The sequence below is a fragment of the Schistocerca nitens genome, unplaced genomic scaffold, assembly GCF_023898315.1.
Source record: "Schistocerca nitens isolate TAMUIC-IGC-003100 unplaced genomic scaffold, iqSchNite1.1 HiC_scaffold_195, whole genome shotgun sequence".
Lineage (NCBI taxonomy): Eukaryota > Metazoa > Arthropoda > Insecta > Orthoptera > Acrididae > Schistocerca > Schistocerca nitens.
Window position 1 is genome coordinate 38,828 of NW_026045736.1, and position 23,131 is coordinate 61,958.

Genomic DNA, 23,131 nt, shown 5'->3' on the forward strand with positions numbered 1-23,131 from the left:
GCCGAACTGCCGCGCCATCGCGCTGCCCCCCCTTACGCCGCTGCCGTTTTGGCTTCCCTTGAGATAGCGGTCTCCCGACAGGCGACGGACTACGCTCTCTCCTCGCGGACGACCGTCGGGAATCGGTCGATGAACTCCTACTTCTGTCACGCCCATCGTGTTCGGGGTCACTGCGCGACCGAACCGACGCACTAACAGAAGAAGACGAGGCTCGTCTTTCGAGAGAGGGGGCACGGTCCACGTGCGCACGGCCTGCCGTGACCACATTCGAAACTCCCGACACCTGTTGTGGGAGGACGAAAACTGTTCTATCTATGTCCGCTAAAGTGACAGACTGATCGACCGCCACAACACTGGAACCGGCTGTGGGGGCGAGCGTCTCGTCGGTGACCAGTTCCGGGACTGAGTCAATGGTCACTGTGGGGGCAACTACCGGGGCGGGTTCTGGTCCCGTGACGGGGGTTGTTGCACGCGCGTCTGTCTCCGGTAGGGCTACCGCGTTTAACATGACGGGATCACTATCGGTTAGCATTGGCACCGTAACAGTAGCAACGGACGCGGCCATAGCTGCTGGAAGGTCGACACGGCGAGCTGCCTGTGGGGGGGCGCCTAAAGCGACCGCCGCCCAACTCATGGGTTCGCTTCCGTGTTCGCCCAGCGGCAGTTGCAAAGGCCCCTTACGCCGCGGGCAATATTGGCGAAAGTGATCCGGCCGATTACAAAAAGAACACGTTTGCGGTTGCCCACTGTACGTAATAAAGGCACGGTGCCCGGCCATGTAAACAAATGACGGCACATGCTTTCGCACAATCATCCGTACACTTCGCACCCCATTTTCACACTGTATGGGGTACGCGGCAGACCATTTTTCTTTAACAACGGAAAGCACAGTGCCGTAAGGGCCGAGACATCGCGAAATGGTGTCGTTTTTTACTTCAAAAGGCAGATTGAACACCCTGACAGTCCGTATGCCATAACCCGCGTTCGTCACTTTAACGTCACTCAAGGTTTGATTATCGTGCTTAAATTGCCGCACACCATCATTGACATTAACAACCGTATCACAGAGTTCCGAACTACTTAACTTCAAAAAGACGGAATTTAAAAAAGTGTCCAATTGGAGTCCGAAAATGTCACTAGCCGGGATTTTCAAATCATTAAGGATCCAATGATGAATTTCGAAAGCGGTCGGACGAGGGACAGATCGGCTAAATTCGCACTGAATATTATTGTTCCGATCTTCACTTTCCATCGTTGTCAGTACGTACCGTGAAAAATCAGCAAAGCAAGCAAGTCGCCTCGCGAACACCACACGCTGCGGCGCGCTGAACGTAAACACCACGGGCCGGCGGAGCGCAGAGCACCGAGGTGTTGCCAGGCGGGCAGCCAGCCAAGTACTAACCGGGCCCGATGATGCTTAACTTCGGTGATCGGACGAGAACCGGTGTATTCATCATGGTATGGCCGTTGGCGCTCATCTAATGTAGGAGCACGGCAGAATCCGCGTTCGGCTTTTCTCCCAACACACAAAATGTTAGTTTTCGACCGCATTTGACGAAAGCACTTCCTTCCGCAACAGCCAGTTCCTCGAGGACGGCGCGGGGGGCGCGCCCGGCGTCCCAGCAGAGCGACGGCCGAATTAGCGGGCGCACCGCCGCGTGTGTGAGACGCACTGCTGCTCGTTGCACCTCCTGTCATTCGCTGCGCGCGTGCAGCCTTCGACACTAGCGGAGGACGCATCTTGTCCCTGGTGTCCAGCGGAGGGCCTGTGCGTGGTGTGGCAGTGTCGTGCTGGAGGGCGCCACTGGTAGCATGTGGGCTTCCTCGCCTCGCCTCGCCTCGCGTCGCCTCGCCTCGCCTCACACCAGGTGTGTGCGTAGTTTGCAGTGCATTCGCACCATTCCCATCCCTGTCCCCGTCCCCGTCCCGACTTGTCCCGACTTTGCTCGACTGCCGCTCGCTGCCGCTCGGGTCGTGGTCCATATGACAGCGCAAGCACGACAAACGTCTGCGGGACGAGACGAGACGAGACGACTAAGGAATAAATTCGTGATTACAAAAAATTGGAACTCTACACTCCTACACAAAAATAGGCGGTGACGTGTTTCAGAAATCACCTGCCGATTCGTACTGTTTTGTCGTTTTCAAAGTCTTCTTGGCAAACTTGGTTAGCACATTCTCCCTCAAACTGAGTTAATTACTGCATTTTCGTACCATTACAGTAGTGTAAAAGGCTTAAGGAAGCATCTTTGTCACAACAGAAAGGTAGTTTGAAAATTGGGCTGGCAGGGGTAGCGACATAATAACAAAAAAAAATGGAAGGCAGCCAACAGCACCCGGGTTTCCCAGGCGGTCACCCATCCAAGTACTAACCGGGCCCGATGATGCTTAACTTCGGTGATCGGACGAGAACCGGTGTATTCATCATGGTATGGCCGTTGGCGCTCATCTAATGTAGGAGCACGGCAGAATCCGCGTTCGGCTTTTCTCCCAACACACAAAATGTTAGTTTTCGACCGCATTTGACGAAAGCACTTCCTTCCGCAACAGCCAGTTCCTCGAGGACGGCGCGGGGGGCGCGCCCGGCGTCCCAGCAGAGCGACGGCCGAATTAGCGGGCGCACCGCCGCGTGTGTGACACGCACTGCTGCTCGTTGCACCTCCTGTCATTCGCTGCGCGCGTGCAGCCTTCGACACTAGCGGAGGACGCATCTTGTCCCTGGTGTCCAGCGGAGGGCCTGTGCGTGGTGTGGCAGTGTCGTGCTGGAGGGCGCCACTGGTAGCATGTGGGCTTCCTCGCCTCGCCTCGCCTCGCGTCGCCTCGCCTCGCCTCACACCAGGTGTGTGCGTAGTTTGCAGTGCATTCGCACCATTCCCATCCCTGTCCCCGTCCCCGTCCCGACTTGTCCCGACTTTGCTCGACTGCCGCTCGCTGCCGCTCGGGTCGTGGTCCATATGACAGCGCAAGCACGACAAACGTCTGCGGGACGAGACGAGACGAGACGACTAAGGAATAAATTCGTGATTACAAAAAATTGGAACTCTACACTCCTACACAAAAATAGGCGGTGACGTGTTTCAGAAATCACCTGCCGATTCGTACTGTTTTGTCGTTTTCAAAGTCTTCTTGGCAAACTTGGTTAGCACATTCTCCCTCAAACTGAGTTAATTACTGCATTTTCGTACCATTACAGTAGTGTAAAAGGCTTAAGGAAGCATCTTTGTCACAACAGAAAGGTAGTTTGAAAATTGGGCTGGCAGGGGTAGCGACATAATAACAAAAAAAAAATGGAAGGCAGCCAACAGCACCCGGGTTTCCCAGGCGGTCACCCATCCAAGTACTAACCGGGCCCGATGATGCTTAACTTCGGTGATCGGACGAGAACCGGTGTATTCATCATGGTATGGCCGTTGGCGCTCATCTAATGTAGGAGCACGGCAGAATCCGCGTTCGGCTTTTCTCCCAACACACAAAATGTTAGTTTTCGACCGCATTTGACGAAAGCACTTCCTTCCGCAACAGCCAGTTCCTCGAGGACGGCGCGGGGGGCGCGCCCGGCGTCCCAGCAGAGCGACGGCCGAATTAGCGGGCGCACCGCCGCGTGTGTGAGACGCACTGCTGCTCGTTGCACCTCCTGTCATTCGCTGCGCGCGTGCAGCCTTCGACACTAGCGGAGGACGCATCTTGTCCCTGGTGTCCAGCGGAGGGCCTGTGCGTGGTGTGGCAGTGTCGTGCTGGAGGGCGCCACTGGTAGCATGTGGGCTTCCTCGCCTCGCCTCGCCTCGCGTCGCCTCGCCTCGCCTCACACCAGGTGTGTGCGTAGTTTGCAGTGCATTCGCACCATTCCCATCCCTGTCCCCGTCCCCGTCCCGACTTGTCCCGACTTTGCTCGACTGCCGCTCGCTGCCGCTCGGGTCGTGGTCCATATGACAGCGCAAGCACGACAAACGTCTGCGGGACGAGACGAGACGAGACGACTAAGGAATAAATTCGTGATTACAAAAAATTGGAACTCTACACTCCTACACAAAAATAGGCGGTGACGTGTTTCAGAAATCACCTGCCGATTCGTACTGTTTTGTCGTTTTCAAAGTCTTCTTGGCAAACTTGGTTAGCACATTCTCCCTCAAACTGAGTTAATTACTGCATTTTCGTACCATTACAGTAGTGTAAAAGGCTTAAGGAAGCATCTTTGTCACAACAGAAAGGTAGTTTGAAAATTGGGCTGGCAGGGGTAGCGACATAATAACAAAAAAAAATGGAAGGCAGCCAACAGCACCCGGGTTTCCCAGGCGGTCACCCATCCAAGTACTAACCGGGCCCGATGATGCTTAACTTCGGTGATCGGACGAGAACCGGTGTATTCATCATGGTATGGCCGTTGGCGCTCATCTAATGTAGGAGCACGGCAGAATCCGCGTTCGGCTTTTCTCCCAACACACAAAATGTTAGTTTTCGACCGCATTTGACGAAAGCACTTCCTTCCGCAACAGCCAGTTCCTCGAGGACGGCGCGGGGGGCGCGCCCGGCGTCCCAGCAGAGCGACGGCCGAATTAGCGGGCGCACCGCCGCGTGTGTGACACGCACTGCTGCTCGTTGCACCTCCTGTCATTCGCTGCGCGCGTGCAGCCTTCGACACTAGCGGAGGACGCATCTTGTCCCTGGTGTCCAGCGGAGGGCCTGTGCGTGGTGTGGCAGTGTCGTGCTGGAGGGCGCCACTGGTAGCATGTGGGCTTCCTCGCCTCGCCTCGCCTCGCGTCGCCTCGCCTCGCCTCACACCAGGTGTGTGCGTAGTTTGCAGTGCATTCGCACCATTCCCATCCCTGTCCCCGTCCCCGTCCCGACTTGTCCCGACTTTGCTCGACTGCCGCTCGCTGCCGCTCGGGTCGTGGTCCATATGACAGCGCAAGCACGACAAACGTCTGCGGGACGAGACGAGACGAGACGACTAAGGAATAAATTCGTGATTACAAAAAATTGGAACTCTACACTCCTACACAAAAATAGGCGGTGACGTGTTTCAGAAATCACCTGCCGATTCGTACTGTTTTGTCGTTTTCAAAGTCTTCTTGGCAAACTTGGTTAGCACATTCTCCCTCAAACTGAGTTAATTACTGCATTTTCGTACCATTACAGTAGTGTAAAAGGCTTAAGGAAGCATCTTTGTCACAACAGAAAGGTAGTTTGAAAATTGGGCTGGCAGGGGTAGCGACATAATAACAAAAAAAAAATGGAAGGCAGCCAACAGCACCCGGGTTTCCCAGGCGGTCACCCATCCAAGTACTAACCGGGCCCGATGATGCTTAACTTCGGTGATCGGACGAGAACCGGTGTATTCATCATGGTATGGCCGTTGGCGCTCATCTAATGTAGGAGCACGGCAGAATCCGCGTTCGGCTTTTCTCCCAACACACAAAATGTTAGTTTTCGACCGCATTTGACGAAAGCACTTCCTTCCGCAACAGCCAGTTCCTCGAGGACGGCGCGGGGGGCGCGCCCGGCGTCCCAGCAGAGCGACGGCCGAATTAGCGGGCGCACCGCCGCGTGTGTGAGACGCACTGCTGCTCGTTGCACCTCCTGTCATTCGCTGCGCGCGTGCAGCCTTCGACACTAGCGGAGGACGCATCTTGTCCCTGGTGTCCAGCGGAGGGCCTGTGCGTGGTGTGGCAGTGTCGTGCTGGAGGGCGCCACTGGTAGCATGTGGGCTTCCTCGCCTCGCCTCGCCTCGCGTCGCCTCGCCTCGCCTCACACCAGGTGTGTGCGTAGTTTGCAGTGCATTCGCACCATTCCCATCCCTGTCCCCGTCCCCGTCCCGACTTGTCCCGACTTTGCTCGACTGCCGCTCGCTGCCGCTCGGGTCGTGGTCCATATGACAGCGCAAGCACGACAAACGTCTGCGGGACGAGACGAGACGAGACGACTAAGGAATAAATTCGTGATTACAAAAAATTGGAACTCTACACTCCTACACAAAAATAGGCGGTGACGTGTTTCAGAAATCACCTGCCGATTCGTACTGTTTTGTCGTTTTCAAAGTCTTCTTGGCAAACTTGGTTAGCACATTCTCCCTCAAACTGAGTTAATTACTGCATTTTCGTACCATTACAGTAGTGTAAAAGGCTTAAGGAAGCATCTTTGTCACAACAGAAAGGTAGTTTGAAAATTGGGCTGGCAGGGGTAGCGACATAATAACAAAAAAAAATGGAAGGCAGCCAACAGCACCCGGGTTTCCCAGGCGGTCACCCATCCAAGTACTAACCGGGCCCGATGATGCTTAACTTCGGTGATCGGACGAGAACCGGTGTATTCATCATGGTATGGCCGTTGGCGCTCATCTAATGTAGGAGCACGGCAGAATCCGCGTTCGGCTTTTCTCCCAACACACAAAATGTTAGTTTTCGACCGCATTTGACGAAAGCACTTCCTTCCGCAACAGCCAGTTCCTCGAGGACGGCGCGGGGGGCGCGCCCGGCGTCCCAGCAGAGCGACGGCCGAATTAGCGGGCGCACCGCCGCGTGTGTGACACGCACTGCTGCTCGTTGCACCTCCTGTCATTCGCTGCGCGCGTGCAGCCTTCGACACTAGCGGAGGACGCATCTTGTCCCTGGTGTCCAGCGGAGGGCCTGTGCGTGGTGTGGCAGTGTCGTGCTGGAGGGCGCCACTGGTAGCATGTGGGCTTCCTCGCCTCGCCTCGCCTCGCGTCGCCTCGCCTCGCCTCACACCAGGTGTGTGCGTAGTTTGCAGTGCATTCGCACCATTCCCATCCCTGTCCCCGTCCCCGTCCCGACTTGTCCCGACTTTGCTCGACTGCCGCTCGCTGCCGCTCGGGTCGTGGTCCATATGACAGCGCAAGCACGACAAACGTCTGCGGGACGAGACGAGACGAGACGACTAAGGAATAAATTCGTGATTACAAAAAATTGGAACTCTACACTCCTACACAAAAATAGGCGGTGACGTGTTTCAGAAATCACCTGCCGATTCGTACTGTTTTGTCGTTTTCAAAGTCTTCTTGGCAAACTTGGTTAGCACATTCTCCCTCAAACTGAGTTAATTACTGCATTTTCGTACCATTACAGTAGTGTAAAAGGCTTAAGGAAGCATCTTTGTCACAACAGAAAGGTAGTTTGAAAATTGGGCTGGCAGGGGTAGCGACATAATAACAAAAAAAAATGGAAGGCAGCCAACAGCACCCGGGTTTCCCAGGCGGTCACCCATCCAAGTACTAACCGGGCCCGATGATGCTTAACTTCGGTGATCGGACGAGAACCGGTGTATTCATCATGGTATGGCCGTTGGCGCTCATCTAATGTAGGAGCACGGCAGAATCCGCGTTCGGCTTTTCTCCCAACACACAAAATGTTAGTTTTCGACCGCATTTGACGAAAGCACTTCCTTCCGCAACAGCCAGTTCCTCGAGGACGGCGCGGGGGGCGCGCCCGGCGTCCCAGCAGAGCGACGGCCGAATTAGCGGGCGCACCGCCGCGTGTGTGACACGCACTGCTGCTCGTTGCACCTCCTGTCATTCGCTGCGCGCGTGCAGCCTTCGACACTAGCGGAGGACGCATCTTGTCCCTGGTGTCCAGCGGAGGGCCTGTGCGTGGTGTGGCAGTGTCGTGCTGGAGGGCGCCACTGGTAGCATGTGGGCTTCCTCGCCTCGCCTCGCCTCGCGTCGCCTCGCCTCGCCTCACACCAGGTGTGTGCGTAGTTTGCAGTGCATTCGCACCATTCCCATCCCTGTCCCCGTCCCCGTCCCGACTTGTCCCGACTTTGCTCGACTGCCGCTCGCTGCCGCTCGCGTCGTGGTCCATATGACAGCGCAAGCACGACAAACGTCTGCGGGACGAGACGAGACGAGACGACTAAGGAATAAATTCGTGATTACAAAAAATTGGAACTCTACACTCCTACACAAAAATAGGCGGTGACGTGTTTCAGAAATCACCTGCCGATTCGTACTGTTTTGTCGTTTTCAAAGTCTTCTTGGCAAACTTGGTTAGCACATTCTCCCTCAAACTGAGTTAATTACTGCATTTTCGTACCATTACAGTAGTGTAAAAGGCTTAAGGAAGCATCTTTGTCACAACAGAAAGGTAGTTTGAAAATTGGGCTGGCAGGGGTAGCGACATAATAACAAAAAAAAAATGGAAGGCAGCCAACAGCACCCGGGTTTCCCAGGCGGTCACCCATCCAAGTACTAACCGGGCCCGATGATGCTTAACTTCGGTGATCGGACGAGAACCGGTGTATTCATCATGGTATGGCCGTTGGCGCTCATCTAATGTAGGAGCACGGCAGAATCCGCGTTCGGCTTTTCTCCCAACACACAAAATGTTAGTTTTCGACCGCATTTGACGAAAGCACTTCCTTCCGCAACAGCCAGTTCCTCGAGGACGGCGCGGGGGGCGCGCCCGGCGTCCCAGCAGAGCGACGGCCGAATTAGCGGGCGCACCGCCGCGTGTGTGAGACGCACTGCTGCTCGTTGCACCTCCTGTCATTCGCTGCGCGCGTGCAGCCTTCGACACTAGCGGAGGACGCATCTTGTCCCTGGTGTCCAGCGGAGGGCCTGTGCGTGGTGTGGCAGTGTCGTGCTGGAGGGCGCCACTGGTAGCATGTGGGCTTCCTCGCCTCGCCTCGCCTCGCGTCGCCTCGCCTCGCCTCACACCAGGTGTGTGCGTAGTTTGCAGTGCATTCGCACCATTCCCATCCCTGTCCCCGTCCCCGTCCCGACTTGTCCCGACTTTGCTCGACTGCCGCTCGCTGCCGCTCGGGTCGTGGTCCATATGACAGCGCAAGCACGACAAACGTCTGCGGGACGAGACGAGACGAGACGACTAAGGAATAAATTCGTGATTACAAAAAATTGGAACTCTACACTCCTACACAAAAATAGGCGGTGACGTGTTTCAGAAATCACCTGCCGATTCGTACTGTTTTGTCGTTTTCAAAGTCTTCTTGGCAAACTTGGTTAGCACATTCTCCCTCAAACTGAGTTAATTACTGCATTTTCGTACCATTACAGTAGTGTAAAAGGCTTAAGGAAGCATCTTTGTCACAACAGAAAGGTAGTTTGAAAATTGGGCTGGCAGGGGTAGCGACATAATAACAAAAAAAAAAATGGAAGGCAGCCAACAGCACCCGGGTTTCCCAGGCGGTCACCCATCCAAGTACTAACCGGGCCCGATGATGCTTAACTTCGGTGATCGGACGAGAACCGGTGTATTCATCATGGTATGGCCGTTGGCGCTCATCTAATGTAGGAGCACGGCAGAATCCGCGTTCGGCTTTTCTCCCAACACACAAAATGTTAGTTTTCGACCGCATTTGACGAAAGCACTTCCTTCCGCAACAGCCAGTTCCTCGAGGACGGCGCGGGGGGCGCGCCCGGCGTCCCAGCAGAGCGACGGCCGAATTAGCGGGCGCACCGCCGCGTGTGTGACACGCACTGCTGCTCGTTGCACCTCCTGTCATTCGCTGCGCGCGTGCAGCCTTCGACACTAGCGGAGGACGCATCTTGTCCCTGGTGTCCAGCGGAGGGCCTGTGCGTGGTGTGGCAGTGTCGTGCTGGAGGGCGCCACTGGTAGCATGTGGGCTTCCTCGCCTCGCCTCGCCTCGCGTCGCCTCGCCTCGCCTCACACCAGGTGTGTGCGTAGTTTGCAGTGCATTCGCACCATTCCCATCCCTGTCCCCGTCCCCGTCCCGACTTGTCCCGACTTTGCTCGACTGCCGCTCGCTGCCGCTCGGGTCGTGGTCCATATGACAGCGCAAGCACGACAAACGTCTGCGGGACGAGACGAGACGAGACGACTAAGGAATAAATTCGTGATTACAAAAAATTGGAACTCTACACTCCTACACAAAAATAGGCGGTGACGTGTTTCAGAAATCACCTGCCGATTCGTACTGTTTTGTCGTTTTCAAAGTCTTCTTGGCAAACTTGGTTAGCACATTCTCCCTCAAACTGAGTTAATTACTGCATTTTCGTACCATTACAGTAGTGTAAAAGGCTTAAGGAAGCATCTTTGTCACAACAGAAAGGTAGTTTGAAAATTGGGCTGGCAGGGGTAGCGACATAATAACAAAAAAAAATGGAAGGCAGCCAACAGCACCCGGGTTTCCCAGGCGGTCACCCATCCAAGTACTAACCGGGCCCGATGATGCTTAACTTCGGTGATCGGACGAGAACCGGTGTATTCATCATGGTATGGCCGTTGGCGCTCATCTAATGTAGGAGCACGGCAGAATCCGCGTTCGGCTTTTCTCCCAACACACAAAATGTTAGTTTTCGACCGCATTTGACGAAAGCACTTCCTTCCGCAACAGCCAGTTCCTCGAGGACGGCGCGGGGGGCGCGCCCGGCGTCCCAGCAGAGCGACGGCCGAATTAGCGGGCGCACCGCCGCGTGTGTGACACGCACTGCTGCTCGTTGCACCTCCTGTCATTCGCTGCGCGCGTGCAGCCTTCGACACTAGCGGAGGACGCATCTTGTCCCTGGTGTCCAGCGGAGGGCCTGTGCGTGGTGTGGCAGTGTCGTGCTGGAGGGCGCCACTGGTAGCATGTGGGCTTCCTCGCCTCGCCTCGCCTCGCGTCGCCTCGCCTCGCCTCACACCAGGTGTGTGCGTAGTTTGCAGTGCATTCGCACCATTCCCATCCCTGTCCCCGTCCCCGTCCCGACTTGTCCCGACTTTGCTCGACTGCCGCTCGCTGCCGCTCGGGTCGTGGTCCATATGACAGCGCAAGCACGACAAACGTCTGCGGGACGAGACGAGACGAGACGACTAAGGAATAAATTCGTGATTACAAAAAATTGGAACTCTACACTCCTACACAAAAATAGGCGGTGACGTGTTTCAGAAATCACCTGCCGATTCGTACTGTTTTGTCGTTTTCAAAGTCTTCTTGGCAAACTTGGTTAGCACATTCTCCCTCAAACTGAGTTAATTACTGCATTTTCGTACCATTACAGTAGTGTAAAAGGCTTAAGGAAGCATCTTTGTCACAACAGAAAGGTAGTTTGAAAATTGGGCTGGCAGGGGTAGCGACATAATAACAAAAAAAAAATGGAAGGCAGCCAACAGCACCCGGGTTTCCCAGGCGGTCACCCATCCAAGTACTAACCGGGCCCGATGATGCTTAACTTCGGTGATCGGACGAGAACCGGTGTATTCATCATGGTATGGCCGTTGGCGCTCATCTAATGTAGGAGCACGGCAGAATCCGCGTTCGGCTTTTCTCCCAACACACAAAATGTTAGTTTTCGACCGCATTTGACGAAAGCACTTCCTTCCGCAACAGCCAGTTCCTCGAGGACGGCGCGGGGGGCGCGCCCGGCGTCCCAGCAGAGCGACGGCCGAATTAGCGGGCGCACCGCCGCGTGTGTGAGACGCACTGCTGCTCGTTGCACCTCCTGTCATTCGCTGCGCGCGTGCAGCCTTCGACACTAGCGGAGGACGCATCTTGTCCCTGGTGTCCAGCGGAGGGCCTGTGCGTGGTGTGGCAGTGTCGTGCTGGAGGGCGCCACTGGTAGCATGTGGGCTTCCTCGCCTCGCCTCGCCTCGCGTCGCCTCGCCTCGCCTCACACCAGGTGTGTGCGTAGTTTGCAGTGCATTCGCACCATTCCCATCCCTGTCCCCGTCCCCGTCCCGACTTGTCCCGACTTTGCTCGACTGCCGCTCGCTGCCGCTCGGGTCGTGGTCCATATGACAGCGCAAGCACGACAAACGTCTGCGGGACGAGACGAGACGAGACGACTAAGGAATAAATTCGTGATTACAAAAAATTGGAACTCTACACTCCTACACAAAAATAGGCGGTGACGTGTTTCAGAAATCACCTGCCGATTCGTACTGTTTTGTCGTTTTCAAAGTCTTCTTGGCAAACTTGGTTAGCACATTCTCCCTCAAACTGAGTTAATTACTGCATTTTCGTACCATTACAGTAGTGTAAAAGGCTTAAGGAAGCATCTTTGTCACAACAGAAAGGTAGTTTGAAAATTGGGCTGGCAGGGGTAGCGACATAATAACAAAAAAAAAAATGGAAGGCAGCCAACAGCACCCGGGTTTCCCAGGCGGTCACCCATCCAAGTACTAACCGGGCCCGATGATGCTTAACTTCGGTGATCGGACGAGAACCGGTGTATTCATCATGGTATGGCCGTTGGCGCTCATCTAATGTAGGAGCACGGCAGAATCCGCGTTCGGCTTTTCTCCCAACACACAAAATGTTAGTTTTCGACCGCATTTGACGAAAGCACTTCCTTCCGCAACAGCCAGTTCCTCGAGGACGGCGCGGGGGGCGCGCCCGGCGTCCCAGCAGAGCGACGGCCGAATTAGCGGGCGCACCGCCGCGTGTGTGACACGCACTGCTGCTCGTTGCACCTCCTGTCATTCGCTGCGCGCGTGCAGCCTTCGACACTAGCGGAGGACGCATCTTGTCCCTGGTGTCCAGCGGAGGGCCTGTGCGTGGTGTGGCAGTGTCGTGCTGGAGGGCGCCACTGGTAGCATGTGGGCTTCCTCGCCTCGCCTCGCCTCGCGTCGCCTCGCCTCGCCTCACACCAGGTGTGTGCGTAGTTTGCAGTGCATTCGCACCATTCCCATCCCTGTCCCCGTCCCCGTCCCGACTTGTCCCGACTTTGCTCGACTGCCGCTCGCTGCCGCTCGGGTCGTGGTCCATATGACAGCGCAAGCACGACAAACGTCTGCGGGACGAGACGAGACGAGACGACTAAGGAATAAATTCGTGATTACAAAAAATTGGAACTCTACACTCCTACACAAAAATAGGCGGTGACGTGTTTCAGAAATCACCTGCCGATTCGTACTGTTTTGTCGTTTTCAAAGTCTTCTTGGCAAACTTGGTTAGCACATTCTCCCTCAAACTGAGTTAATTACTGCATTTTCGTACCATTACAGTAGTGTAAAAGGCTTAAGGAAGCATCTTTGTCACAACAGAAAGGTAGTTTGAAAATTGGGCTGGCAGGGGTAGCGACATAATAACAAAAAAAAATGGAAGGCAGCCAACAGCACCCGGGTTTCCCAGGCGGTCACCCATCCAAGTACTAACCGGGCCCGATGATGCTTAACTTCGGTGATCGGACGAGAACCGGTGTATTCATCATGGTATGGCCGTTGGCGCTCATCTAATGTAGGAGCACGGCAGAATCCGCGTTCGGCTTTTCTCCCAACACACAAAATGTTAGTTTTCGACCGCATTTGACGAAAGCACTTCCTTCCGCAACAGCCAGTTCCTCGAGGACGGCGCGGGGGGCGCGCCCGGCGTCCCAGCAGAGCGACGGCCGAATTAGCGGGCGCACCGCCGCGTGTGTGACACGCACTGCTGCTCGTTGCACCTCCTGTCATTCGCTGCGCGCGTGCAGCCTTCGACACTAGCGGAGGACGCATCTTGTCCCTGGTGTCCAGCGGAGGGCCTGTGCGTGGTGTGGCAGTGTCGTGCTGGAGGGCGCCACTGGTAGCATGTGGGCTTCCTCGCCTCGCCTCGCCTCGCGTCGCCTCGCCTCGCCTCACACCAGGTGTGTGCGTAGTTTGCAGTGCATTCGCACCATTCCCATCCCTGTCCCCGTCCCCGTCCCGACTTGTCCCGACTTTGCTCGACTGCCGCTCGCTGCCGCTCGGGTCGTGGTCCATATGACAGCGCAAGCACGACAAACGTCTGCGGGACGAGACGAGACGAGACGACTAAGGAATAAATTCGTGATTACAAAAAATTGGAACTCTACACTCCTACACAAAAATAGGCGGTGACGTGTTTCAGAAATCACCTGCCGATTCGTACTGTTTTGTCGTTTTCAAAGTCTTCTTGGCAAACTTGGTTAGCACATTCTCCCTCAAACTGAGTTAATTACTGCATTTTCGTACCATTACAGTAGTGTAAAAGGCTTAAGGAAGCATCTTTGTCACAACAGAAAGGTAGTTTGAAAATTGGGCTGGCAGGGGTAGCGACATAATAACAAAAAAAAAATGGAAGGCAGCCAACAGCACCCGGGTTTCCCAGGCGGTCACCCATCCAAGTACTAACCGGGCCCGATGATGCTTAACTTCGGTGATCGGACGAGAACCGGTGTATTCATCATGGTATGGCCGTTGGCGCTCATCTAATGTAGGAGCACGGCAGAATCCGCGTTCGGCTTTTCTCCCAACACACAAAATGTTAGTTTTCGACCGCATTTGACGAAAGCACTTCCTTCCGCAACAGCCAGTTCCTCGAGGACGGCGCGGGGGGCGCGCCCGGCGTCCCAGCAGAGCGACGGCCGAATTAGCGGGCGCACCGCCGCGTGTGTGAGACGCACTGCTGCTCGTTGCACCTCCTGTCATTCGCTGCGCGCGTGCAGCCTTCGACACTAGCGGAGGACGCATCTTGTCCCTGGTGTCCAGCGGAGGGCCTGTGCGTGGTGTGGCAGTGTCGTGCTGGAGGGCGCCACTGGTAGCATGTGGGCTTCCTCGCCTCGCCTCGCCTCGCGTCGCCTCGCCTCGCCTCACACCAGGTGTGTGCGTAGTTTGCAGTGCATTCGCACCATTCCCATCCCTGTCCCCGTCCCCGTCCCGACTTGTCCCGACTTTGCTCGACTGCCGCTCGCTGCCGCTCGGGTCGTGGTCCATATGACAGCGCAAGCACGACAAACGTCTGCGGGACGAGACGAGACGAGACGACTAAGGAATAAATTCGTGATTACAAAAAATTGGAACTCTACACTCCTACACAAAAATAGGCGGTGACGTGTTTCAGAAATCACCTGCCGATTCGTACTGTTTTGTCGTTTTCAAAGTCTTCTTGGCAAACTTGGTTAGCACATTCTCCCTCAAACTGAGTTAATTACTGCATTTTCGTACCATTACAGTAGTGTAAAAGGCTTAAGGAAGCATCTTTGTCACAACAGAAAGGTAGTTTGAAAATTGGGCTGGCAGGGGTAGCGACATAATAACAAAAAAAAATGGAAGGCAGCCAACAGCACCCGGGTTTCCCAGGCGGTCACCCATCCAAGTACTAACCGGGCCCGATGATGCTTAACTTCGGTGATCGGACGAGAACCGGTGTATTCATCATGGTATGGCCGTTGGCGCTCATCTAATGTAGGAGCACGGCAGAATCCGCGTTCGGCTTTTCTCCCAACACACAAAATGTTAGTTTTCGACCGCATTTGACGAAAGCACTTCCTTCCGCAACAGCCAGTTCCTCGAGGACGGCGCGGGGGGCGCGCCCGGCGTCCCAGCAGAGCGACGGCCGAATTAGCGGGCGCACCGCCGCGTGTGTGACACGCACTGCTGCTCGTTGCACCTCCTGTCATTCGCTGCGCGCGTGCAGCCTTCGACACTAGCGGAGGACGCATCTTGTCCCTGGTGTCCAGCGGAGGGCCTGTGCGTGGTGTGGCAGTGTCGTGCTGGAGGGCGCCACTGGTAGCATGTGGGCTTCCTCGCCTCGCCTCGCCTCGCGTCGCCTCGCCTCGCCTCACACCAGGTGTGTGCGTAGTTTGCAGTGCATTCGCACCATTCCCATCCCTGTCCCCGTCCCCGTCCCGACTTGTCCCGACTTTGCTCGACTGCCGCTCGCTGCCGCTCGGGTCGTGGTCCATATGACAGCGCAAGCACGACAAACGTCTGCGGGACGAGACGAGACGAGACGACTAAGGAATAAATTCGTGATTACAAAAAATTGGAACTCTACACTCCTACACAAAAATAGGCGGTGACGTGTTTCAGAAATCACCTGCCGATTCGTACTGTTTTGTCGTTTTCAAAGTCTTCTTGGCAAACTTGGTTAGCACATTCTCCCTCAAACTGAGTTAATTACTGCATTTTCGTACCATTACAGTAGTGTAAAAGGCTTAAGGAAGCATCTTTGTCACAACAGAAAGGTAGTTTGAAAATTGGGCTGGCAGGGGTAGCGACATAATAACAAAAAAAAATGGAAGGCAGCCAACAGCACCCGGGTTTCCCAGGCGGTCACCCATCCAAGTACTAACCGGGCCCGATGATGCTTAACTTCGGTGATCGGACGAGAACCGGTGTATTCATCATGGTATGGCCGTTGGCGCTCATCTAATGTAGGAGCACGGCAGAATCCGCGTTCGGCTTTTCTCCCAACACACAAAATGTTAGTTTTCGACCGCATTTGACGAAAGCACTTCCTTCCGCAACAGCCAGTTCCTCGAGGACGGCGCGGGGGGCGCGCCCGGCGTCCCAGCAGAGCGACGGCCGAATTAGCGGGCGCACCGCCGCGTGTGTGACACGCACTGCTGCTCGTTGCACCTCCTGTCATTCGCTGCGCGCGTGCAGCCTTCGACACTAGCGGAGGACGCATCTTGTCCCTGGTGTCCAGCGGAGGGCCTGTGCGTGGTGTGGCAGTGTCGTGCTGGAGGGCGCCACTGGTAGCATGTGGGCTTCCTCGCCTCGCCTCGCCTCGCGTCGCCTCGCCTCGCCTCACACCAGGTGTGTGCGTAGTTTGCAGTGCATTCGCACCATTCCCATCCCTGTCCCCGTCCCCGTCCCGACTTGTCCCGACTTTGCTCGACTGCCGCTCGCTGCCGCTCGGGTCGTGGTCCATATGACAGCGCAAGCACGACAAACGTCTGCGGGACGAGACGAGACGAGACGACTAAGGAATAAATTCGTGATTACAAAAAATTGGAACTCTACACTCCTACACAAAAATAGGCGGTGACGTGTTTCAGAAATCACCTGCCGATTCGTACTGTTTTGTCGTTTTCAAAGTCTTCTTGGCAAACTTGGTTAGCACATTCTCCCTCAAACTGAGTTAATTACTGCATTTTCGTACCATTACAGTAGTGTAAAAGGCTTAAGGAAGCATCTTTGTCACAACAGAAAGGTAGTTTGAAAATTGGGCTGGCAGGGGTAGCGACATAATAACAAAAAAAAATGGAAGGCAGCCAACAGCACCCGGGTTTCCCAGGCGGTCACCCATCCAAGTACTAACCGGGCCCGATGATGCTTAACTTCGGTGATCGGACGAGAACCGGTGTATTCATCATGGTATGGCCGTTGGCGCTCATCTAATGTAGGAGCACGGCAGAATCCGCGTTCGGCTTTTCTCCCAACACACAAAATGTTAGTTTTCGACCGCATTTGACGAAAGCACTTCCTTCCGCAACAGCCAGTTCCTCGAGGACGGCGCGGGGGGCGCGCCCGGCGTCCCAGCAGAGCGACGGCCGAATTAGCGGGCGCACCGCCGCGTGTGTGACACGCACTGCTGCTCGTTGCACCTCCTGTCATTCGCTGCGCGCGTGCAGCCTTCGACACTAGCGGAGGACGCATCTTGTCCCTGGTGTCCAGCGGAGGGCCTGTGCGTGGTGTGGCAGTGTCGTGCTGGAGGGCGCCACTGGTAGCATGTGGGCTTCCTCGCCTCGCCTCGCCTCGCGTCGCCTCGCCTCGCCTCACACCAGGTGTGTGCGTAGTTTGCAGTGCATTCGCACCATTCCCATCCCTGTCCCCGTCCCCGTCCCGACTTGTCCCGACTTTGCTCGACTGCCGCTCGCTGCCGCTCGGGTCGTGGTCCATATGACAGCGCAAGCACGACAAACGTCTGCGGGACGAGACGAGACGAGACGACTAAGGAATAAATTCGTGATTACAAAAAATTGGAACTCTACACTCCTACACAAAAATAGGCGGTGACGTGTTTCAGAAATCACCTGCCGATTCGTACTGTTTTGTCGTTTTCAAAGTCTTCTTGGCAAACTTGGTTAGCACATTCTCCCTCAAACTGAGTTAATTACTGCATTTTCGTACCATTACAGTAGTGTAAAAGGCTTAAGGAAGCATCTTTGTCACAACAGAAAGGTAGTTTGAAAATTGGGCTGGCAGGGGTAGCGACATAATAACAAAAAAAAATGGAAGGCAGCCAACAGCACCCGGGTTTCCCAGGCGGTCACCCATCCAAGTACTAACCGGGCCCGATGATGCTTAACTTCGGTGATCGGACGAGAACCGGTGTATTCATCATGGTATGGCCGTTGGCGCTCATCTAATGTAGGAGCACGGCAGAATCCGCGTTCGGCTTTTCTCCCAACACACAAAATGTTAGTTTTCGACCGCATTTGACGAAAGCACTTCCTTCCGCAACAGCCAGTTCCTCGAGGACGGCGCGGGGGGCGCGCCCGGCGTCCCAGCAGAGCGACGGCCGAATTAGCGGGCGCACCGCCGCGTGTGTGACACGCACTGCTGCTCGTTGCACCTCCTGTCATTCGCTGCGCGCGTGCAGCCTTCGACACTAGCGGAGGACGCATCTTGTCCCTGGTGTCCAGCGGAGGGCCTGTGCGTGGTGTGGCAGTGTCGTGCTGGAGGGCGCCACTGGTAGCATGTGGGCTTCCTCGCCTCGCCTCGCCTCGCGTCGCCTCGCCTCGCCTCACACCAGGTGTGTGCGTAGTTTGCAGTGCATTCGCACCATTCCCATCCCTGTCCCCGTCCCCGTCCCGACTTGTCCCGACTTTGCTCGACTGCCGCTCGCTGCCGCTCGGGTCGTGGTCCATATGACAGCGCAAGCACGACAAACGTCTGCGGGACGAGACGAGACGAGACGACTAAGGAATAAATTCGTGATTACAAAAAATTGGAACTCTACACTCCTACACAAAAATAGGCGGTGACGTGTTTCAGAAATCACCTGCCGATTCGTACTGTTTTGTCGTTTTCAAAGTCTTCTTGGCAAACTTGGTTAGCACATTCTCCCTCAAACTGAGTTAATTACTGCATTTTCGTACCATTACAGTAGTGTAAAAGGCTTAAGGAAGCATCTTTGTCACAACAGAAAGGTAGTTTGAAAATTGGGCTGGCAGGGGTAGCGACATAATAACAAAAAAAAATGGAAGGCAGCCAACAGCACCCGGGTTTCCCAGGCGGTCACCCATCCAAGTACTAACCGGGCCCGATGATGCTTAACTTCGGTGATCGGACGAGAACCGGTGTATTCATCATGGTATGGCCGTTGGCGCTCATCTAATGTAGGAGCACGGCAGAATCCGCGTTCGGCTTTTCTCCCAACACACAAAATGTTAGTTTTCGACCGCATTTGACGAAAGCACTTCCTTCCGCAACAGCCAGTTCCTCGAGGACGGCGCGGGGGCGCGCCCGGCGTCCCAGCAGAGCGACGGCCGAATTAGCGGGCGCACCGCCGCGTGTGTGACACGCACTGCTGCTCGTTGCACCTCCTGTCATTCGCTGCGCGCGTGCAGCCTTCGACACTAGCGGAGGACGCATCTTGTCCCTGGTGTCCAGCGGAGGGCCTGTGCGTGGTGTGGCAGTGTCGTGCTGGAGGGCGCCACTGGTAGCATGTGGGCTTCCTCGCCTCGCCTCGCCTCGCGTCGCCTCGCCTCGCCTCACACCAGGTGTGTGCGTAGTTTGCAGTGCATTCGCACCATTCCCATCCCTGTCCCCGTCCCCGTCCCGACTTGTCCCGACTTTGCTCGACTGCCGCTCGCTGCCGCTCGGGTCGTGGTCCATATGACAGCGCAAGCACGACAAACGTCTGCGGGACGAGACGAGACGAGACGACTAAGGAATAAATTCGTGATTACAAAAAATTGGAACTCTACACTCCTACACAAAAATAGGCGGTGACGTGTTTCAGAAATCACCTGCCGATTCGTACTGTTTTGTCGTTTTCAAAGTCTTCTTGGCAAACTTGGTTAGCACATTCTCCCTCAAACTGAGTTAATTACTGCATTTTCGTACCATTACAGTAGTGTAAAAGGCTTAAGGAAGCATCTTTGTCACAACAGAAAGGTAGTTTGAAAATTGGGCTGGCAGGGGTAGCGACATAATAACAAAAAAAAAATGGAAGGCAGCCAACAGCACCCGGGTTTCCCAGGCGGTCACCCATCCAAGTACTAACCGGGCCCGATGATGCTTAACTTCGGTGATCGGACGAGAACCGGTGTATTCATCATGGTATGGCCGTTGGCGCTCATCTAATGTAGGAGCACGGCAGAATCCGCGTTCGGCTTTTCTCCCAACACACAAAATGTTAGTTTTCGACCGCATTTGACGAAAGCACTTCCTTCCGCAACAGCCAGTTCCTCGAGGACGGCGCGGGGGGCGCGCCCGGCGTCCCAGCAGAGCGACGGCCGAATTAGCGGGCGCACCGCCGCGTGTGTGAGACGCACTGCTGCTCGTTGCACCTCCTGTCATTCGCTGCGCGCGTGCAGCCTTCGACACTAGCGGAGGACGCATCTTGTCCCTGGTGTCCAGCGGAGGGCCTGTGCGTGGTGTGGCAGTGTCGTGCTGGAGGGCGCCACTGGTAGCATGTGGGCTTCCTCGCCTCGCCTCGCCTCGCGTCGCCTCGCCTCGCCTCACACCAGGTGTGTGCGTAGTTTGCAGTGCATTCGCACCATTCCCATCCCTGTCCCCGTCCCCGTCCCGACTTGTCCCGACTTTGCTCGACTGCCGCTCGCTGCCGCTCGGGTCGTGGTCCATATGACAGCGCAAGCACGACAAACGTCTGCGGGACGAGACGAGACGAGACGACTAAGGAATAAATTCGTGATTACAAAAAATTGGAACTCTACACTCCTACACAAAAATAGGCGGTGACGTGTTTCAGAAATCACCTGCCGATTCGTACTGTTTTGTCGTTTTCAAAGTCTTCTTGGCAAACTTGGTTAGCACATTCTCCCTCAAACTGAGTTAATTACTGCATTTTCGTACCATTACAGTAGTGTAAAAGGCTTAAGGAAGCATCTTTGTCACAACAGAAAGGTAGTTTGAAAATTGGGCTGGCAGGGGTAGCGACATAATAACAAAAAAAAAATGGAAGGCAGCCAACAGCACCGGGTTTCCCAGGCGGTCACCCATCCAAGTACTAACCGGGCCCGATGATGCTTAACTTCGGTGATCGGACGAGAACCGGTGTATTCATCATGGTATGGCCGTTGGCGCTCATCTAATGTAGGAGCACGGCAGAATCCGCGTTCGGCTTTTCTCCCAACACACAAAATGTTAGTTTTCGACCGCATTTGACGAAAGCACTTCCTTCCGCAACAGCCAGTTCCTCGAGGACGGCGCGGGGGGCGCGCCCGGCGTCCCAGCAGAGCGACGGCCGAATTAGCGGGCGCACCGCCGCGTGTGTGACACGCACTGCTGCTCGTTGCACCTCCTGTCATTCGCTGCGCGCGTGCAGCCTTCGACACTAGCGGAGGACGCATCTTGTCCCTGGTGTCCAGCGGAGGGCCTGTGCGTGGTGTGGCAGTGTCGTGCTGGAGGGCGCCACTGGTAGCATGTGGGCTTCCTCGCCTCGCCTCGCCTCGCGTCGCCTCGCCTCGCCTCACACCAGGTGTGTGCGTAGTTTGCAGTGCATTCGCACCATTCCCATCCCTGTCCCCGTCCCCGTCCCGACTTGTCCCGACTTTGCTCGACTGCCGCTCGCTGCCGCTCGGGTCGTGGTCCATATGACAGCGCAAGCACGACAAACGTCTGCGGGACGAGACGAGACGAGACGACTAAGGAATAAATTCGTGATTACAAAAAATTGGAACTCTACACTCCTACACAAAAATAGGCGGTGACGTGTTTCAGAAATCACCTGCCGATTCGTACTGTTTTGTCGTTTTCAAAGTCTTCTTGGCAAACTTGGTTAGCACATTCTCCCTCAAACTGAGTTAATTACTGCATTTTCGTACCATTACAGTAGTGTAAAAGGCTTAAGGAAGCATCTTTGTCACAACAGAAAGGTAGTTTGAAAATTGGGCTGGCAGGGGTAGCGACATAATAACAAAAAAAAAATGGAAGGCAGCCAACAGCACCCGGGTTTCCCAGGCGGTCACCCATCCAAGTACTAACCGGGCCCGATGATGCTTAACTTCGGTGATCGGACGAGAACCGGTGTATTCATCATGGTATGGCCGTTGGCGCTCATCTAATGTAGGAGCACGGCAGAATCCGCGTTCGGCTTTTCTCCCAACACACAAAATGTTAGTTTTCGACCGCATTTGACGAAAGCACTTCCTTCCGCAACAGCCAGTTCCTCGAGGACGGCGCGGGGGGCGCGCCCGGCGTCCCAGCAGAGCGACGGCCGAATTAGCGGGCGCACCGCCGCGTGTGTGAGACGCACTGCTGCTCGTTGCACCTCCTGTCATTCGCTGCGCGCGTGCAGCCTTCGACACTAGCGGAGGACGCATCTTGTCCCTGGTGTCCAGCGGAGGGCCTGTGCGTGGTGTGGCAGTGTCGTGCTGGAGGGCGCCACTGGTAGCATGTGGGCTTCCTCGCCTCGCCTCGCCTCGCGTCGCCTCGCCTCGCCTCACACCAGGTGTGTGCGTAGTTTGCAGTGCATTCGCACCATTCCCATCCCTGTCCCCGTCCCCGTCCCGACTTGTCCCGACTTTGCTCGACTGCCGCTCGCTGCCGCTCGGGTCGTGGTCCATATGACAGCGCAAGCACGACAAACGTCTGCGGGACGAGACGAGACGAGACGACTAAGGAATAAATTCGTGATTACAAAAAATTGGAACTCTACACTCCTACACAAAAATAGGCGGTGACGTGTTTCAGAAATCACCTGCCGATTCGTACTGTTTTGTCGTTTTCAAAGTCTTCTTGGCAAACTTGGTTAGCACATTCTCCCTCAAACTGAGTTAATTACTGCATTTTCGTACCATTACAGTAGTGTAAAAGGCTTAAGGAAGCATCTTTGTCACAACAGAAAGGTAGTTTGAAAATTGGGCTGGCAGGGGTAGCGACATAATAACAAAAAAAAATGGAAGGCAGCCAACAGCACCCGGGTTTCCCAGGCGGTCACCCATCCAAGTACTAACCGGGCCCGATGATGCTTAACTTCGGTGATCGGACGAGAACCGGTGTATTCATCATGGTATGGCCGTTGGCGCTCATCTAATGTAGGAGCACGGCAGAATCCGCGTTCGGCTTTTCTCCCAACACACAAAATGTTAGTTTTCGACCGCATTTGACGAAAGCACTTCCTTCCGCAACAGCCAGTTCCTCGAGGACGGCGCGGGGGGCGCGCCCGGCGTCCCAGCAGAGCGACGGCCGAATTAGCGGGCGCACCGCCGCGTGTGTGACACGCACTGCTGCTCGTTGCACCTCCTGTCATTCGCTGCGCGCGTGCAGCCTTCGACACTAGCGGAGGACGCATCTTGTCCCTGGTGTCCAGC

The 23,131-nt window shown here is 55.4% G+C and overlaps 22 non-coding genes and 1 pseudogene across 22 annotated transcripts; all 23 read right to left on the reverse strand.

Annotated features, from left to right (window-relative positions):
- Window positions 1-1,352: 1,352 nt before the first annotated feature.
- LOC126220356 (5S ribosomal RNA) lies at window positions 1,353-1,472 on the reverse strand (annotated as a pseudogene).
- Window positions 1,473-2,324: 852 nt separating this feature from the next.
- LOC126220392 (5S ribosomal RNA) lies at window positions 2,325-2,443 on the reverse strand. The gene has a single exon (XR_007542844.1). It is a non-coding gene; the product is annotated as a 5S ribosomal RNA (ribosomal RNA).
- An 853-nt stretch (window positions 2,444-3,296) lies between these two features.
- LOC126220393 (5S ribosomal RNA) lies at window positions 3,297-3,415 on the reverse strand. The gene has a single exon (XR_007542845.1). It is a non-coding gene; the product is annotated as a 5S ribosomal RNA (ribosomal RNA).
- Window positions 3,416-4,267: 852 nt separating this feature from the next.
- Window positions 4,268-4,386, reverse strand: LOC126220394 (5S ribosomal RNA). The gene has a single exon (XR_007542846.1). It is a non-coding gene; the product is annotated as a 5S ribosomal RNA (ribosomal RNA).
- Window positions 4,387-5,239: 853 nt separating this feature from the next.
- Window positions 5,240-5,358, reverse strand: LOC126220395 (5S ribosomal RNA). The gene has a single exon (XR_007542847.1). It is a non-coding gene; the product is annotated as a 5S ribosomal RNA (ribosomal RNA).
- Window positions 5,359-6,210: 852 nt separating this feature from the next.
- On the reverse strand, window positions 6,211-6,329 carry LOC126220396 (5S ribosomal RNA). Its single transcript, XR_007542848.1, has one exon. It is a non-coding gene; the product is annotated as a 5S ribosomal RNA (ribosomal RNA).
- An 852-nt stretch (window positions 6,330-7,181) lies between these two features.
- Window positions 7,182-7,300, reverse strand: LOC126220397 (5S ribosomal RNA). The gene has a single exon (XR_007542849.1). It is a non-coding gene; the product is annotated as a 5S ribosomal RNA (ribosomal RNA).
- An 853-nt stretch (window positions 7,301-8,153) lies between these two features.
- LOC126220398 (5S ribosomal RNA) lies at window positions 8,154-8,272 on the reverse strand. Its single transcript, XR_007542850.1, has one exon. It is a non-coding gene; the product is annotated as a 5S ribosomal RNA (ribosomal RNA).
- An 854-nt stretch (window positions 8,273-9,126) lies between these two features.
- On the reverse strand, window positions 9,127-9,245 carry LOC126220400 (5S ribosomal RNA). Its single transcript, XR_007542851.1, has one exon. It is a non-coding gene; the product is annotated as a 5S ribosomal RNA (ribosomal RNA).
- An 852-nt stretch (window positions 9,246-10,097) lies between these two features.
- LOC126220401 (5S ribosomal RNA) lies at window positions 10,098-10,216 on the reverse strand. The gene has a single exon (XR_007542852.1). It is a non-coding gene; the product is annotated as a 5S ribosomal RNA (ribosomal RNA).
- Window positions 10,217-11,069: 853 nt separating this feature from the next.
- Window positions 11,070-11,188, reverse strand: LOC126220402 (5S ribosomal RNA). Its single transcript, XR_007542853.1, has one exon. It is a non-coding gene; the product is annotated as a 5S ribosomal RNA (ribosomal RNA).
- An 854-nt stretch (window positions 11,189-12,042) lies between these two features.
- LOC126220404 (5S ribosomal RNA) lies at window positions 12,043-12,161 on the reverse strand. Its single transcript, XR_007542855.1, has one exon. It is a non-coding gene; the product is annotated as a 5S ribosomal RNA (ribosomal RNA).
- Window positions 12,162-13,013: 852 nt separating this feature from the next.
- Window positions 13,014-13,132, reverse strand: LOC126220405 (5S ribosomal RNA). The gene has a single exon (XR_007542856.1). It is a non-coding gene; the product is annotated as a 5S ribosomal RNA (ribosomal RNA).
- Window positions 13,133-13,985: 853 nt separating this feature from the next.
- On the reverse strand, window positions 13,986-14,104 carry LOC126220406 (5S ribosomal RNA). The gene has a single exon (XR_007542857.1). It is a non-coding gene; the product is annotated as a 5S ribosomal RNA (ribosomal RNA).
- Window positions 14,105-14,956: 852 nt separating this feature from the next.
- LOC126220407 (5S ribosomal RNA) lies at window positions 14,957-15,075 on the reverse strand. The gene has a single exon (XR_007542858.1). It is a non-coding gene; the product is annotated as a 5S ribosomal RNA (ribosomal RNA).
- An 852-nt stretch (window positions 15,076-15,927) lies between these two features.
- Window positions 15,928-16,046, reverse strand: LOC126220408 (5S ribosomal RNA). Its single transcript, XR_007542859.1, has one exon. It is a non-coding gene; the product is annotated as a 5S ribosomal RNA (ribosomal RNA).
- Window positions 16,047-16,898: 852 nt separating this feature from the next.
- On the reverse strand, window positions 16,899-17,017 carry LOC126220348 (5S ribosomal RNA). Its single transcript, XR_007542805.1, has one exon. It is a non-coding gene; the product is annotated as a 5S ribosomal RNA (ribosomal RNA).
- Window positions 17,018-17,869: 852 nt separating this feature from the next.
- LOC126220349 (5S ribosomal RNA) lies at window positions 17,870-17,988 on the reverse strand. Its single transcript, XR_007542806.1, has one exon. It is a non-coding gene; the product is annotated as a 5S ribosomal RNA (ribosomal RNA).
- An 852-nt stretch (window positions 17,989-18,840) lies between these two features.
- On the reverse strand, window positions 18,841-18,959 carry LOC126220350 (5S ribosomal RNA). Its single transcript, XR_007542807.1, has one exon. It is a non-coding gene; the product is annotated as a 5S ribosomal RNA (ribosomal RNA).
- An 852-nt stretch (window positions 18,960-19,811) lies between these two features.
- Window positions 19,812-19,930, reverse strand: LOC126220351 (5S ribosomal RNA). The gene has a single exon (XR_007542808.1). It is a non-coding gene; the product is annotated as a 5S ribosomal RNA (ribosomal RNA).
- Window positions 19,931-20,783: 853 nt separating this feature from the next.
- On the reverse strand, window positions 20,784-20,901 carry LOC126220347 (5S ribosomal RNA). Its single transcript, XR_007542804.1, has one exon. It is a non-coding gene; the product is annotated as a 5S ribosomal RNA (ribosomal RNA).
- An 853-nt stretch (window positions 20,902-21,754) lies between these two features.
- Window positions 21,755-21,873, reverse strand: LOC126220352 (5S ribosomal RNA). Its single transcript, XR_007542809.1, has one exon. It is a non-coding gene; the product is annotated as a 5S ribosomal RNA (ribosomal RNA).
- An 852-nt stretch (window positions 21,874-22,725) lies between these two features.
- Window positions 22,726-22,844, reverse strand: LOC126220354 (5S ribosomal RNA). Its single transcript, XR_007542811.1, has one exon. It is a non-coding gene; the product is annotated as a 5S ribosomal RNA (ribosomal RNA).
- Window positions 22,845-23,131: the final 287 nt, after the last annotated feature.